This window comes from Phascolarctos cinereus, unplaced genomic scaffold (assembly GCF_003287225.1).
Source record: "Phascolarctos cinereus isolate Bilbo 61053 unplaced genomic scaffold, phaCin_HiC Scaffold_9;HRSCAF=440, whole genome shotgun sequence".
Taxonomy (NCBI): Eukaryota; Metazoa; Chordata; class Mammalia; order Diprotodontia; family Phascolarctidae; genus Phascolarctos; species Phascolarctos cinereus.
The window spans coordinates 197,428,319-197,445,361 of NW_027556402.1; the positions used below are offsets into that span (position 1 = coordinate 197,428,319).

At 37.2% G+C, this 17,043-nt stretch overlaps 1 protein-coding gene across 5 annotated transcripts in view; it reads right to left on the reverse strand.

Moving 5' to 3' along the window:
• The window catches only part of FAM193A (family with sequence similarity 193 member A), a 218,901-nt gene that overhangs the window by 124,907 nt on the left and 76,951 nt on the right, over positions 1-17,043 (reverse strand). The window lies entirely within an intron of this gene.

Consider the following 17,043-nt stretch of genomic DNA (forward strand, 5'->3'; position numbering starts at 1 on the left):
AGTGTCTATTCCTTCTATGTTTCACTTGCTAAACGATATCAGGTTTAAACTAATTTTTTTTAAGGCAATTGGGGTTAAGTGACTTGCCCAGGGTCACACAGCTAGTAAGTGTCAAGTGTTTGGTCTGAGGCCGGATTTGAACTCAGGTCCTCTCTGACTTCAGGGCCAGTACTGTATCCAATGAGCCACCTAGCTGCCCCATAAACTATTTTCTTAATGAATACTACTCTGCTTTTCTATTGCATGTACCTCTTTCATTTCCTTCCTCTGTCCACTGCCCCCACATCTCAGAAACTTTCCCCAGAGGCTCTAATTTAAAACATTCAGGTGTGGTTCCTAAAGAACTCACAGAACTACTCCTTCTAACAAGTCCCAAGAGGTAGATGCCAAGAATAAATAAAATATTCCCCTTCTTTTAAGGAACTGATGTTCTGCCTCTAGGTTGCTGCTACACATTAGCGGCCGTTTAATATTAGTACATCATGCTGAGCCATTTTTTCTGGAAATCTGCTCCTTTCCTTTCCCTTACACTCTCCAAAGTAGGATCAGCAGAAGATTCCTGTATCCATGCACCTTCCTAAAGGGTTTTTTTCCCCCAAGAGACAAAAGCAAATGGGGAAAACACTGCAATGAAGCTTTTTTTTTCTTAATGTAAGGCAAGGAATAAAAATGGCTAAAACTGACATCATTCAAAATCCAATTTAAATCTTGCGTGACACTATGATTATGTATTTATTACAAGAGCCAACAACTTAATTATTTGGAAGCAGGAAAAATCATGTTATATAAGTATCAAATTCTTAAGTATATAAGTTGTTTTGCTTCCAAGTATATTATCTGAGCACTGGGCAAGTCTTCAAAAGAAAAATTTCATGGAGGAACATTCACATCTAAAACTGCTGGGAATTAATTCACTTCAATTGTTATTACAGTTTACAAACAAAAAATGACTAAAACCAATTTGCACAAAGAACGGTAGATTCAAATTTCCAAAACAACTATGCTACCAACCAATAATAATTCAGAAGCCATTTCATAGGAACATACATTTATTGCTGAAATATCGAAAGAGCTTAAAAGATCATCTAGTCAAACTCCTATCCTTTACAATTGCAGAAAACGAAGCCCACAAAGCTTAAGTTGACTTGCCCAGGGTCAGAAAGGTATTAACTAACAACCATGACGGAACCCAGTCCTTTTAATGTGTTCTCTTCTCTTTTTATTGGTCTTATTAATGGTGTTAAAACTATTGATGGTCCAGAATATGAGAAATCATCAACAGAAGTAGAACAGTGTAAAACACAGAATATAAAATTGCTTTTTTTTAAAACTCTGATCCATCCAAAACAATCATACAGAAAAATTTTCTAACAGTATCGAAAACCAGATCACTGGTTAAATACCTAACAACTGATATATGTATCAAATGAAAAAATAATAATAATTTTTATTATTCCTACACACTATGCGCCAAACCTGATATTCTCCATCTGAAATTTGTAAAAAGCAATTTCCTATTCCAAATATGAACACCTTTGGTTGTTAAATACAATTAACTTCATACATGTGTAAATGATTAATAAAAAAACCAGTTATCACTACTTGAAATGTTATGTGTGTATACTCATTTGTAACCAGAGGAGGGAGCCTGGGTCCCTCTTTACACTAACAGCAAAACTGCCAGAGAGTGGTCATCCCTTGTATGGTTGTTTAGAAATGAAATCAATGTTGCCAGGGACATCTTGCAATGACCTCATACAAGCAGAAGTATCCTAATTTAATGTTGGAAAATTCAGATTTTTCCTTCTATTGATTATAATTCTTCCTTACAACATGACTAATGTGAAAATATGTTTAATAGGAACATATACATATATAGCCTATATCAGATTGTGCACCGTCTTGGAAAGGTTGGTGGGGACAGAAGCGGAAAAAAATTTAAAACTCAAACGCTTATGGAGGTGATTGTTGATAAATCAAAATAAATTAATATTTGAAGAAAAGAAAAATTCAGATTTTTCAGTATAGTAACATATATACTATACACATTAATTATGTTTGTGGCATTCTCACTTCTGGTTATACACATGTTGAAATATATCAACAACAAATACATTTCTTACAACTATGTTACCTGCTGATAATGTGACAGTATACTGAGAAGGCATCTAGTAGTAGAGAAGATAGAGGACTAGGTCTGAAGTCAGGAAAACCAGAATTCAAATCTAATCCCACACATTTGCTAGCTGTGTGACCCTGGGCAAGTTACTAAACCTCTGTTTTCCCCAGTTACCTCAACTATAAAATGGGGACATAAAAATAGCACCTACCTCGAAGAATTATTATGAAGATCAAATGAAATATTTGTGAATGTGCTCAGCACAGCGTTTGTTATATGGTAAGCACCATATAAATGCTTATTCTGTTCCCTTCCCCCACCAGTAAAAGAATTTTTTTTCTCAAAAAGGCCACCTATGGAATTATTTAATTAATAGCAACTGCCCAGTACTGAGACTAATTAAAGGGTATGAATCATTTAGAGATAAATATAATCCTACCTTCATCTTAACATGATGCAAATAGCACACTAATTTTTTTTTAATTTAATGCTTGAACTCATTTTGTTTAGTGATTGTTTTTTAAACAGCTTACAGAATATTTTATAGAGTTCCACATGTGGAATAAATTTGGTGTTTAGGGCACAAAACACTTAACAATGTACCATATCTTTAAGGTATATAAACAGACAACCAGACTAATACACTCACTCTACTAGTGCTTTCATAGCAATTTTGCCCCATGTAGTACATCACACTGCTTTTAATGAAACAGTGCCTAAATATTTAGGAGGGAAACAGTAATGCAAAGGTCTACTATTATACTACTTGCTGGGAAACAATATTTGTGCTGTTTCTGCCATGAAATGATGAAGGAAAAAATCAACAGTCTTCGCCAATCACTTATACAGACCTAAATTATCTGGGGATTTTACACTTAGTGGAAGAGATAAATAAATACTACACATCCCCTTCCTTGAGAACTGAGTCTTAAGAAACATTGCGTTAATTGAGATAAGAAAATCTATGCTGTTGTCTTAGCCACTGCTAGAATGAAAAATTTTGAATTAAAAGATAACACCATATTTCCTAGATCAACCAAGAGAAAAAGTCTACAATAGATGTTAATATATAACTTCTTGCCCTTAGACATATAAGAACTATTTATCCTATTTCAACTGATACAAATCAGAGCCATCAACCTAGAAAAGGCTTATATTCCTCAAGCTTTCTCCAACAGATCAGTATAGTTTTAATTTTTTTTTAAAGCATTGGATTTGGAATTAGAATACTAGTTTTGAAGTTCCAAGATCTATCACATAAAGGTTATGAGTAGGCAAGCCCAACTTCTGATATAATAATGTGATCATAGGCAAATCACTTGGTGTTTAAGTGCCCTGGGTACCCTTTAAGACAACATAAGTTATTAAACTGTAAAAGTTTTGCACCAACAAAACCAATGCAACCAAAATTAGAAGGAAAGCAGAAAGCTAGGAAACAATTTTTAGAGAAAGTATCTCTGATAAAGGTCTCATTTCTCAAATATAGAGAGAACTGAGTCAAATTTGTAAGAGTACAAGTCACTCTCCAATTGATAAATGGTCAGAGAATAATAACAGGTCATTTTCAGATGAAGAAATCAAAGCTATCTATAGTCATATGAAAAATGCTCTAAATCACTACTAATTAAGAGACATGAAGATTAAAACTCTAAGGTACCACCCTAAACCTATCAGATTAGCTAATATGACAGAAAAGGAAAATTACATATGTTGGAGTGGACATGGGAAAACCGTGACACTAAACCATCTACGCTGAAGTGGTAAATTGATTCAACCATTCCAGGAAGCAATTCACAATTATGCACAAAAGGATATAAGCTATAAAATTGTGCATACTCTTTGACCCAGCAACACCACTAGGTCTGTGTCCCAAAGAAATTAAGGGGGGGAAAAAAAGGAAAAGGCAAAAAGACCTATATGTACAAAAATATTTATAGCAGCTTATTTTATAGAGCCAAAGAATTAGAAATTGAAGAGATAATTGTGGTATATGATTGGAATACTACTGTGCTATAAGAAATGACAAGCAGGATGCCCTCAGAAAAACCTGGACTTGGCATGAGCTGATGTGAAGTGAAATGTACTGGGTACAAAGTAACAGGAGAATTATAAGATGATCAGCTATGAATGACTTGGTTATTCTCAGCAATACAATAATCCAAGACAATTCCAAAGGAATTATGAAAAATGCCATCTAAGGGGTGGAGCCAAGATTGTGGAGTAAAAGCAGTGACTTGCTTGAGCTCTCCCCCAAAGCCTTCTGTAAAAAATGTCTCTAAACAAATTCTAGAGCAGCAGAACCCACAAAAAGACAGAGTGAAACAAACTTCCAGCCCAAGACAACCTGGATGGTTGATTAGAAACGTCTCTTGCGCCAGGCTGGGACAGAAATGCAGTTCAGCCAGTGTGGGCGCATGCAGAAGCAAACACCAGGTCTCAGCAAACCTGGAGCAGGACTCAGGGGACCGAATCACAGGCAGCTGTGGCGGTTTCCAGACCTCTCAACCGACAAAAGCCAAAGACAACTTAGGTCAGTAGCAAAAGTGTGTGACCATGATATAAGAGGCAGAGAGGGGGGAGGGGAAGGGGGAGAAAAAGAGAGAGAGAAAAAGAGAAGCTAGGTCCAGCCCCAGTCCTGGGGCAGCGGATCCTTTTGTTGCTTCCAGCCTACAGACTGAGGGGGAATCACTCTGAGTGGCTGATCAAGAGGGGGATTGCACAGATTTCTGCTGGTGCTGAGATTTCTCTTGCTTTGCCTGTGCTTGGATCTGGGTCACAGTTCTGGGTGGCGATCCTGGGGGAAGGAGGAGCACTGGCGTGGTGGAGCTTCTCGAGGAAATCCACCTCACCATTCCAACGCAGAAAAGAATGCTTGTGGCCACACACAGAACAGAGCACAGGCCAGGAAAGGAGTAAACACCTTGCCCTTGAGCATCATACTACCTTGGAAGAGCTGAAAACTTACAGGTCCCCAGAAGTATCTCTGAAAACAGCTGCACAAACCCCTGAAGCTTGGGACAGTACACCTTCCACACTGGAAACAGCCCTACCTTAACAAAGAGTTTAAAACTCAAGTAATTAGCTGGGATCATGAGCAATCTTCATAAAAAACAGTAAGACCACAGAATCTTTCTTTGGTGACAAAGATCAAAACTTTCAACCAGAAGAAGACAACAAAGTCAAAGCTCCTACATCCAAAGCCTCCAAGAAAAATATGAAATCATTCCCAGGCCATGAAAGAGCTCAAAAAGGATTCTGAGAAGCAAGTAAGAGAAGTAGAGGAAAAACTGGGAAGAAAAATGAGAGTGATACAAGAAAATCATGAAAAACAAATCAACAGCTTGCTAAAGGTGACCCAAAAAAATACTGAAAAAAATGACACCTTAAAAAATGGACTAACCCAAATGGCAAAAAAGGTCCAAAACGCCTATGAGGAGAAGAATGCCTTAAAAAGCAGAATTGGCCAAATGGAAAAGGAAGTCCAAAAACTCACTGAAGAAAATACTTCCTTAAAAATTAGAAAGGAGCAAATGGAAGCTAGTGACTTTATGAGAAACCAAGACACTGTAAAACAAAACCGAAAGAATGAAAAAATAGAAACAATGTTTAATATCTCACTGGAAAAACAACTGACCTGGAAAATAGATCCAGGAGAGATAATTTAAAAATTACTGGACTGAAAGCCATGATCAAAAAAAAAGGACCTAGACATCATCTTTCAAGAAATTATCAAGGAAAACTGCCCTGATATTCTAGAACCACAGGGTAAAATAGAAATTCAAAGAATCCACCAATCACCTCCTGAAAGAGATCCCAAAAGGAAAACTCCTAGAAATACTGTAGCCAAATTCTAGAGTTCCCAGGTCAAGGAGAAAATATTACAAGCAGCCAGAAACAATTCAAGTATCATGGACCCACAGTCAGGATAACAAAAGATTTAGCAGCTTCTACATTAAGGGACCGGAGGGCTTGGAATATAGTATTCTAGAGGTCAAAGGAGATAGGATTACAACCAAAAATCACCTACCCAGCAAAACTGAATATAATCCTTCAGGGGAAAAAATGGACATTCAGTGAAATAGAGGACTTTCAAGCATTCTTGATGAAAAGCCCAGAGCTGAATTGAAAATCTGACTTTCAAATACAAGACTCAAGAGAAGGATGAACAGGTAAACAGGAAAGAGAAATCATAAGGGACTTATTAAGGCTGAACTGTTTACATTTCTGCATGGAAAGATGATATTTGTAACTCATGAGACCTCTGCCAGTATTAGGGTAGTTGGAGTGAAAAAATTATTATGTATGTATGGATAGATAGAGGGCAACAGGTGAGTTGAAGATGAGGGGTGACATCTGGAGAATAAAATTAAGGGGTGAGAGATGATCATACTGGGAGGAGAGAGGTAGAATGGGGCAAATTATCTCACATAAAACAGACAAGAAAAGGCTTTTACAGTGGAGGGGAAATGAGGGAATCTTATTCTCATCAGATTTGCCTTAGGGAGGGAATAACACACACACTCGATTGGGTCTGGAAATCTATTTTACCCTACAAGAAAATGGGGGGGAACGGGGCAAGAAGGCAGGGGGATGATAGAGGGGAGGGCAGACTGGGGGAACAGGTAATAAGAAGCAAATACTTCTAAGGAGGGACAGGGTCAAAAGAGAGAATAGAATAAATGTGGAGTGGGATAGGATGAAGGGAAATATAGGGTTTTTTTTATAACATGACTACTATTGAAGTATTTTGTACAACTACACATGTATAACCTGTATTAAGTTGCTTACCTTCTCAATGAGCATGAATGAGGAAGGAGGAAGGGAGAAAATTTGGAACCCAAAGTTTTTAAAAACAAATGTTAAAAATTGCTATCACATGCAACTGGGAAATAAGATATACAGGCAATGGGGTATAGAAATCTATCCTGCCCTACAGGAAAATAGAAGGGGAAGAGGATAAGAGAAGGGGGTGGGGGAGATAGAAGGGAGGGCAGATCAGAGGAAAAGGTATTCAGAATGCATGCCATCTTGGGGTGGGGTGGGGACGACATGGGGAGAAAATTTGGAACTGAAAATCTTGTGTAAATGAATGTTGAAAATTAAAAATAAATAAATTAATAAGAGAAAAAAAGAAAGTAAAATGCCATCTACCCCTAGAGAAAAAAAAAAAACAAAACACTCCAAAGTCTGAATGTATATTGAAGCAAACTTTTTAAAACTTTATTTTTCTTGATTTTTTGGGGGGGCTGTTTTCTTTCACAACATGACTAATATGAAATACATTTTAACCTGTATCAAATTGCTTACCTTTTCAATGAAGGGGAAAGTGAAGGGAAGAGAATTTGAAGCTCAAAATATTTTTTAAAAAATGAATGTTAAAATTGTTTTTATATATAACTGAGAAAAAAAAATATAAAAAAACTGTAACTAAGAAGCAGGACTTTAATCTAGGTCTCCCTGACTCAAATGACAGTGTAACATGTTGCAATTGAAGTACTAATGGCAGCTTATATTCATAACAGCACTTAAGAATTTAGAAACCTCTTTACCTCTGTAGACCCCTTGTGAACAATTTTTATCACAGAGGCACTGCTACAGAGCTGAAAGGGACCTAAGAGACCATCTAATCCAATCTCATCATTTTACAGACAAGGAAATTAAAACCAGGGAGGTTAAATGTTTTGCCTAAGCTCACACAGTAGAAGTGTCCAATGCAGAATTTGAACCCAAGCTTTCTGACCCCAAATCTAGCACCATTCCCCAATCTATTAAAAACAGAAATTAAGACTCAGATTTTAAGTGACTCACCCAACTTCAGTCAATAACAAAGCCTGAACAAGTGCAGCTCATTCTCTAAGTCCACCAGTCTTTTCACTTCAATACCCCTGCTGAAGAGTATAGAAACCCATTACATCTGTGCTTCCACATTTAAACTCAAATATTTACCCATAAATTCTTCAACAGTCACATTCAGGTTAACACAGAATTATAAAATCCCAGAGTTAGAAAAGATCTTAGGCTTGGGTCAAACTTTGAACTCAATGCATTCTTACTTGAACTTTCACTAACAACTTATTTTTAAGATATTATTAACTAATTTAGTTAACTAACTTTAATATCTCATGAGACCATGAAAGTGTCTTGCTATTTGACACTGCTGATTGCTAGAAATCACTTCCTAATACTAAGCCAAAAATCTATAGCATTTACCCAATGTTCTATTCAGTAGTTACATAGAAGAAGTCTAATCAAACTTCACATCATAACTCTTCAGATATTTGGAGACAGTTACTACATCTTTTGCCCTCTAACCTCTCCCCCATTCCCCCCTGCATTGTATCTCTTCAAGCACTCCACACAAGAAATGATTCTACCATCCTGGATGTATTCCAATTTGTCGATATTTTTCTTAAAAAGTATGTGTGTGTGAAGGTGGGGGGAATAGCAGTGGTGTAGCCAAGATGGTGGAGAAAAGGCAGCAAATTGCTTGGGCTCTCCCCAAAAACCTTTAAATAATGCCATAAAACAATTCCTGGAGCAGCAAAATCCACAAAAGGATGGGATGAAATAAGTTTTCAGACAAAGACAACTTAGAAGATCAGCAGGAAGGGTCTGTTGCACATGGGTGAGAGTGGAACCTCATCAGCACAGACCCAGCCCTGGCAAACCAGGAGCAGGCCTCGGAAGCACTGAATCAGCAGCGGGAGCATCTACTTCTGGAGCTTTCAACCCACAGATGGTAAGGGGTCAAACAGCCGGTCAGAAGATCACAGGGATCTCTTTGCTAGCACTGAGGCAGTACTACTGCTTTACCCATACTTGGATCCAGCGGGAGTGGAATAAGGACCCTCATAACAGTTGCAGGGCAGAAAAAAGTGTTTGTGGTCACTTACAGATCAGAGCTTAAGGCCAGGGCAGTAGTGAAAACACACCTCTCCTCAGATTATTCTACCATGGATGAACTGAAAACTTATAGGTCCCTGGAAGTATCTCTTAAAAAGGCTGCATAAAACCCCTAAAGCTTGGGACAATGTGTCCTCCACTCTGGAGGCAGAGCTCTACTTTAACAAAGAGTTAAAAAGTCAATAGGCTAGAAAATTAACAACAGAAAAAAATTCTGACCACAGAAAGTTACTGTGGTGACAAGGAAGAGCAAAACATACAGTCAGAAAAAGATAACAAAGTCAAAGCTCCTATATCCAAAGCCTCTAAGAAAAATATGAATTGGTTTCAGACCATGGAAGAGCTCAAAAGGGATTCTGAAAATCAAGTAAGAAAGCAGAGGAAAAAATGTGAAGAGAAGTGAGAGTGATGCAAGAAAAAAACACGAAAAATGAGTCAACAGCTTGGTAAAGACACAAAATAATACTAATGAAAATAACCTTAAAAACAAGTTGGCCAAATGGTAAAAAATGAGGAGAAGAATGTCTTGAAAAGCAGAATTGCTCAAATGGAAAAAGAGGCACAAATATTCACTGAAGAAAAAACTTAAAAAATAGAAGTGGCCAAAAGGAAAAGGAGGTACAAATCTCACTGAAGAAATAATTCCTTAAAAATTAAAATTGAGCAAATGGAAGCTAGTGACTTTATGAGAAATCAAGACATTGTAAAACAAAACCAAAAGAATGAAAAAGAAGAAGAAGAAGAAGAAGAAGAAGAAGAAGAAGAAGAAGACGACGATGACGACAATGTGAAATACCTCACTGGAAAATCAACTGATCTGGCAAACAGATCCAGAAGAGATAATTTTAAAATTATTGGGACTACCTGAAAACCAAGATTAAAAAAAAGAGCCTAGACATCAGCTTTCAAGAAATTATCAAGGAAAACTGCCCTGATATTCTAGAATCAGACGGTAAAATAGAAATCGAAAGAATCAACAATCACCTCCTGAAAGAGATCGCAAAATGAAAACTCCCAGGAATATTATAGCCAAATTCCAGAGCTTCCAGGTCAAGGAGAAAATATTTCAAGCAGCTAGAAACAATTCAAGTATCGTGGAGCAACATCAGGATAACACAAGACTTAGCAGCTTCTAATTAAAGGATCACAGGGCTTGGAATATGATGTTCCAGAGGGCAAAGGAGCTAGGATTACAACAAAAAAATCACCTACCCAGCAAAACAGTATAATCCTTCAGGGGAAAAAATGGACAGTCAATGAAATAGAGGACTTTCAAGCATTCCTCATGAAAATACTAGAGCGGAAAAGAAAATCTGACTTTCAAAAATATACAAGACTCAAGAGTAGCATAAAAAGATAAACAGGAAAGGGAAATCACAAGGGACCTAATAAGGTCAATCTGTTTACACTCCTACATGGGAAGATGATACCTATTATTCATAAGAATTTTCTCATTATTAGGGCAGTTAGGAATATATATAGACAGAGGGCAGAGGTGTAAGCTGAATATGAAGGGATGATATTTAAAAAATAAAATTAAGGGATGAGAGAAGAATGTACTGGGAGAAAGTGAAGGGGAGAGGTAGAATGGGGTAAATTATCTCACATAAAAGAGGCAAGAAAAAGCTTTTACAGTGGACGGGAGAAAGGGGAGGTGACAGGGAGTGAGTGAACCTTACTCTCATCAGAACTGGCTGAAAGAGGTAATAACACACACACTCAATTGGGTGTAGAAATTTATCTTACCCTACAGGAAAGTAGGAGGGGGAGTAGAACAGAAAAGAGGGCAGACTGGGGAAAGGGGTAGTCTTTTGAGGAGGGACAGGGTAAAAGAAGAGCTAGAATGGAATAAATGATGGGGATAGGATGGAAAGAAATATAGTCAGCAATAATAACCATGAAAAATTTTTTGAAGAAGTTTCTCTAATAAAGGCCTCATTTCTCAAACATACAGAGAATTGATTCAAATTTTTAAAAATAGTTGCCATTCCCCAACTGATAAATGATCAAAAGATACAGTTTTCAGATGAAGTAATCAAAGCTATCTGTAGCCATGTGAAAAAATGCTCTAACTCACTACTGACTGGAGAAATGAAAATTAAAACAATTCTGAAGTACTACCTCATACTTACCAATTAGAGTGGCTAATATGTCAGAAAAGGAAAATGACAAATATTGGAGGGGATGTGGGGAAAATGAGACATTAATGCACTCTTGGTGGAGTTGTGAAATGGTTTAACCATTCTGTACTGTAGAGAAATTTGAATTATGCCCAGAGAGCTAAAAAATCATGCATAACCCTTTGACTTAGCAATACCTCTATAAGGTCTGTATCCCAAAAGAGATAAAAAACAAAAATGAAAAGGATCTATACATATGAAAATATTTGTAGCAGCACTTTCCTGGGGGCAAAGAACTGGAAATTGAGGGGATGCTCATTAATTGGGGGAATGGTTGAAAAATTGTGGTATGTGATTGTGATGGAATACTATTGTGCTACAAGAATTGATGAGCAGGATGCTCTCAGAAAAACCTGGAAAGACTTACATGAGCTGATGCAAAGTGAAACACACTGTGTACAAAGTAACAGCAACACTGTAAGATGATCAGCTGTGAATGACTTAGCAATTCTCAGTAATACAATGATCCAAGACAACTCTGAAAGACTAATGATGAAAAATACTATCCATCCCCAGAGAAAGAACTAATGGTGTCAGAATACAGATGGAAGCATACTTTAACTTTCTTTATTTTTCTTGAGGATTTTTTTTTGCATCTGTTTTCTTTCACAGCATATTGCAAATGTTTTGCATGGCTACATACGTATAACCTATATTTAATTGCTTGCCTTCTCAATGAGGGGGTTTAGGGAAGGAGGAAGGGAATTTGGAACATAAAGTTTTAAAAAGGAATGTTAAAAATTGTTTTTACATATGAGTAGGGAAAAATAAAATACTAAATAAATTCCAAAAGGATAAAAAAAAAAAAGTAGTACCCAGGACTGAATATGGTATTGTGGATGTGGTCAGATCAGTACAGCTTACTTTCTTTATTGTAGCCAATGCACTGCTCCTTTGCCAGACCTGCAATTTCACTGGTGATAAGGTCTTACATATGTGGAAACTTCCTCTTCCAATATAGATCAGTATGTTGTCTAAATTATACTCCAAGTTGCTTGGAGCACTTAAGGATTAAGTAACTTGCCCAGGGTCACACAGCCAATATGTGTCAATATCAGAACTTGAATCTAGTTCTTCTCTATTACCACAATGCCCCTCACATAAAGTGGTCTAACCTCAAGGTCTAAGACCAGCTTCCATCTTCCTAGTTTAAAAAGTAACAAGTATTCATACCTCAAGGTTAAACTACTGCAGGAATCAAAGTGTACTTGTAGACAACTAGATCATTCTTTGGAGAGAGTTCTCAAGTTCAGATTTCAGTCACTGTTACAATCCCACCAAAGTAGGATTTTGGAAGCTTTGAACTGTCAGCAAAGCTAAAATTAATAAAAACAGGGACAAAACCTAACATTTTATGAATTAACAGATATAACAAACTGCCAGTCTCTTACATAGCTGAGATAACTTTGTCACTTACTTCCACTGCTAAGGAAAAGCTATTTCTGTACTTAGCTTATATAATAAAGCCTGGTACTTATAAGGACCTTATAAATAAATGCCTGTTAATTGATTTTTCCAGAAAAAATGTATGCCTAGAATATCCTATTCAGGGAGATAATAAACAAAATACAGATGGTACTTATTAAAAATAGCCGAAAATTGGTTAAGTTCCTGGGATCATAAAAGTGCCTTTTAAAGTTTAAAATAATTACCTTAGATGGGTAGAAGTATAATATAAAAGTGTTTAAGGCGTGTTTAAGGCTACTAAAAAAGTTAGCCAAGTTGTTAATGTTACAATTTAACTCTTAGATACACCTTGAGATTTACATAAAAACTGACGAGATGATAAAAATATCAAGACTATTTTCTTTTCAAATGTTGTAAACTGATGCAGAACAAAATAAGCAGAACTTAGATTACAAAAATCTGATCAATACAGTGTGCAATTGTAACTTTAGAAGATGGATTTGAAGTACGGAAAAAGCCATTTTCAGAGACAGGCAATTTATTTTGCCTGACTCTACTTATTTGTTACAATGGTAATCTTAAGACACTCAACAACAAGAATGCTTTCCTGTTTTTTAGGTAGATAACCATGGAGGATTTATGGGAAATCATGGGCAAGAACCACATAGGATGTAAAACTATAATTTGGATGTGATTTGTGTATGTGAAAGGCATACACATGTGGAGGAAATTACAGGTCTTTTCCAAGTTTCAAGGAAGAAAATCAAGAAGTTTTAAATTTCTATGATTATTTAAAAGTTCTAGCTGTGGAAGTCACTGATTGTTGTTAAGAATGAGATTCTGCTACTGAAACTTGTTACAGTGTTGTATACCATTGTGCATTATAATATAAACACTGCTAGATTCAGTCAGAGGAGCTAGCCATAGAGTTTAACTGGCTACCTCCAAGGTATAGTGCATAAAGAGGCTTTATTCGTAGTCAAGAAATCTGGCTTCAAATCTGTACTCTCTGCCACTTACCACGTGTGTGACCTGGAACAACTCATTTTAACCTCAAAGGTACCTTAGTTTTTTCTACAAAAATGGCATAGATTAGACTAAATTAATTATAAGGTCCCTTTCACTCTAAAACAGTTGTCTCCTGAGGGAACTCACTCTACTCTTAGATAAAACAGATTATGAAATGGCCACCAAGTCAAAATATAGAAGGTAAATAAGATGCCACCTAGCAGTCTTTGATGAATAGAAGTCACCTAACTCAGGCGAGCTACATACTAGTTTGTAGTAGGAAAGGTGAGAAGGTGTGACTGCTGAGTACTGAATGATGAATTTTCAAAGATCAAGAGAAATTGGAGAAGCATTTTCCAAAAAGAAAAGAGAAGCCTAAAAACTGATATATATATATATATATATGGTCAGTCACCAAGCATTTATTAAGCACCTACTATGTGCCAGGCACTATACTAAGCGCTGGATATGCAAAGAAAGAAAGGTATGACAGGCTCTGCTTTCAAGCAGTTCATAGCTTATTGGTGGACACAAAATGCAAACAACTGCATACAAACAAGAGATATATACAGGATAAATTGGAGATAAGCTCAGAAGGAAGGTAGTAGCATGGGGAGTAGAGGGTAGGGAGGAGGAAAGGCTTCTTACAGAATGTAGGATTTGAGCTAAATCTTGAAGGAATCCAAGGAAACTAGAAGGCAGAGAGATTAGGAGGGAGAGAATTACAGGCATGGTTGAGAAAGCAAGTGAAAATGCCTAGAGTTGGGAAATGAAATGTCTTGTGCAAGTTACAGCAAGCCCCACATCTCAAATTTTGTGGTGCTGAGTAAGGTGTAAGAAAAGTAGAGAAAAACAGGAGGGATTCAAGTTATGAAGGGCACAGAATGTTAAACAGAGGATTTTTTATCCGATCCTGGAGGTGATAAGGAGCCACTGGAGTTTATGAAATGGGAGTTGGGGGCTGATGTGGTCAGATCTGTACTTTAGGAAGATCATTATGAGAGCTGAGTAGAGAATGAAGTGGAATGGAGAGACCTATAGCAGTGAGACCAACCAGCAGATCACTGTAATAATACAGATGTGAGGTGATAAAGGCCAACACCAGGACAGCAGCAGTGTCACAAGAGACAAGGGATCATACATGAGATATGTTGCAAAGGTAGACCTACATAGGACTTAGCAACAGAATGGATATGGGGGGTAGGAGGTGTTTGAATGAGAAAGGAGTCAAGGATGACACCTACTACACTGTGAGCATCCAGAACAAAATAACAAGGATGTTAGAAAGAGGGGAAGGCTTGGAGAAAAGATAATGAGGTAGGTTCTCAATGTGTTGAATTTAAGATTTTTACTAGTTCAAAATGTCTAATAGTTTGAGATTCGAGACTGGAGGTACGGAAAAAAGTTAAGATTACCAAGTGAAATAGTGTACAGGGAGAACAAAAGAGGGTTCAGGACTTAGCACTGAGGAACATCAATCATTAGCAGATATAAACTGAATGAAAATGCAGCAAGGAGACTAAAAAAGAGTGATCAGAGAGGTAGGAGGAAAACCAAGATGCCAAGTTGGAATGCTGTCATTTACTTCAATGCCTGGCAAAATTCTAGAACTTGTTAATAATGGGAAGATTAGTGAGTATCTAGAAAGAAATGGTAAAAAAAATATATAAAATAAAATGGGTTCATCAACAGGTAACATCATAGCACTGGGGCCTGGAGTAAGGAAGACTTCAAATCTGCAGACGCTGTCTGTGTGATTCCCTGGGCAAGTCACTTGACTACTGTTTGCCTCAGTTTTCTCAGCTGTAAAAGCAAGATAATAATAGCACCTCCCTCTCCAAGCATTGTGAGGACTAAATGAAATATTTGTAAGGCATTTAGCATAGTGTCTGGCACACAGTAGGCACTTAATAAATGCTTGTTTCCTTCTTTACTAATCTCATTTCTTTTTTTTTTGAAACAAAGTAAATAAACTAGTTGAACTAGAAAATGTGGTAGATACTGTTTATCTAGATCATATAGAATATGATAGATCTTTCCTTCAAGCTTTAATACTGTTGATTACCTCTTTCCTTCTTAATATTTTCTTCTCCCTAAGTTTTTCAAACGTCTACCTATTAGACCAATCCTACTGTCTGCTTTGCCATCTTAATTACAGGTGTCCCTTGAGGTTCTGTCCTGGGCCCTTTTCTCTTCTCCCGCTATACTACTTCACTTGGTGAGAGCATCAGGTCCCATGGATTTAATTGCCATCTTTATGCTGATGATTTATCTTTTCTGTCCCAATCTCTCTGTTGACCTCCAATCTCGCACTTCCAACCACCTTTCAGATGTCTCGAATTGGATGTCCAGTAAACATATTGAACTCAGTATGTCCAAAACACAATTCATTCTCTCTCTAAACTCTCTCCCAGTCCTATCTCTTTTAATGTAGAGAGCATCATCATTCTCCCATTTCCACAGGCTAACAACCTGAGTCATTTGGAACTCCTCTCACCTCCCATATGCAAGATGTTGCCAAGGCCTGTTGATTTTACCTTTGTAACACCTCTCCAATAAGCCTCCTTCTTCCTTCTAACACTACCACCACTCTCCTACAGGCTCTCATCACTTCCCAGATATCTGGATAATTACAAGAGCTGTTGGTCTGCCTGTGTTAAGTCTCTCCCCACTGCAACTGATCCTCCATTCAGTCGCTAAATAATTTTCCTAAAACACAGGACTGACCACATCACTCCTCAACTCAATAAACTCCAGTGGTTTTCTACTGTCTCCATGTGAGCAAAAATAAAATTCTCTGTTCAGCATTCAAAACCCTTCAACCTAGTCCACTACTTACTACCTTTCTGGGTTTCCTTACACCTTACTCCTGACTGTTCCACAAACAAAAGACTCCAGCTATATGCTCCCAGTATTCTCTCAGTCTCTCATGCCTGGAAACTCTCCTTCTCCTCTGCTCTAACTATTGACCTCCCTGGATTTCTTTAAATCCCAACTAAAGTCCCACTTAAAGGAAGTTCACCTCAACCTCTCTTAATTCCAGTGCCCTCTCTCTGTTAAATTATTTCCTATTTATTCTGTATATAGCTTCCTTCATATATATTTGTTTGCATGTTGTTTCCCCCATTAGACTGTGAGCTCCTTGAGGGCAGGGGCTGTCTTCTGTCCTTTCTTCAATCTCAACACTTGGAACAGTGCCTGGCACACAGTAGGCACTTAATAAATGTTTATTGAGTGATTATGCCATCCATGCAGATAAGATGGAGAAATGCGGGCTATCCAATAATACAATCAAGTCAGTTTTAACCAGATTCATGGCTGTACTAAAAAACTAGTCACTAATTGTTAAATCTCAACTTGGAAGAATGTCTTCAATAAAGTACCCTAGAGGGCATTCGATAACTTTAGTCCTGTGCTATTTAACAT